This window comes from Dendropsophus ebraccatus, chromosome 9, assembly GCF_027789765.1.
Source record: "Dendropsophus ebraccatus isolate aDenEbr1 chromosome 9, aDenEbr1.pat, whole genome shotgun sequence".
NCBI classification, from domain to species: Eukaryota; Metazoa; Chordata; class Amphibia; order Anura; family Hylidae; genus Dendropsophus; species Dendropsophus ebraccatus.
In genome coordinates, this window is record NC_091462.1 from 53,926,923 (window position 1) to 53,927,699 (window position 777).

Here is a 777-nt window from a genome sequence, read left to right on the forward strand (position 1 = left end):
TTACATCAAGAGTGTATTATAGTCTAGAGCTGTATTCATAATTCTGCAGCCTTTTGAATTGGTGAATTTACAGTAGACAAGAATCGGTAGACAGCGGGAGTCAGATGCCGAGATTTCTAGTTTGTATGAACCAGAAATCCGGCAGGTTCGCTCATCTCTAATAACTATGCAGCTACCTTACAGCTGATATGGATAGCTGATCATAGTGTGGATCAGCTGATCATGCTGCGTAGCTCAGGGCTCTTTGGGAATAGAAGTTTCTGCCAATTAGTCTCACTTTCGCTATCCCTGACTATTCCCGTGTGGAGTGTAGAGATGATTGCAACTCGGGCATTTCAACATTTGAATACCGGTGGCTAAAGAAGTTAAATGCAGCCATAGGGAGCCTATGGCTGTCTCTATGTTTTTCCAGGGCTGCATTCAACTTCTTCAGCCACTGGTATTTAAATGCTGAATAATCGGACTCGAGCATGCTTGGGCTGCGCTAGTGATGTGGATTATAGTGTATACAGACAAGGATAAAAAGGAGCTGCTGCACCTCACACCTATGGCTGACACTAATGCCACTCAGCTACATTTAAAAACCAACGCCAGGATGTTGGTATATAATTTGCTCAATTTTATAATTTGAGTCAGTTTCACTTTATACCATGTTTGATAATTCTCCCCCTTTATAACTCTATTACACATATTGTCCTCCTACTTTTGGACCACCCTTTATATAAAAATTTATTTGAATGAATACTATTTATTACACACACCAATTAGCCAACAACA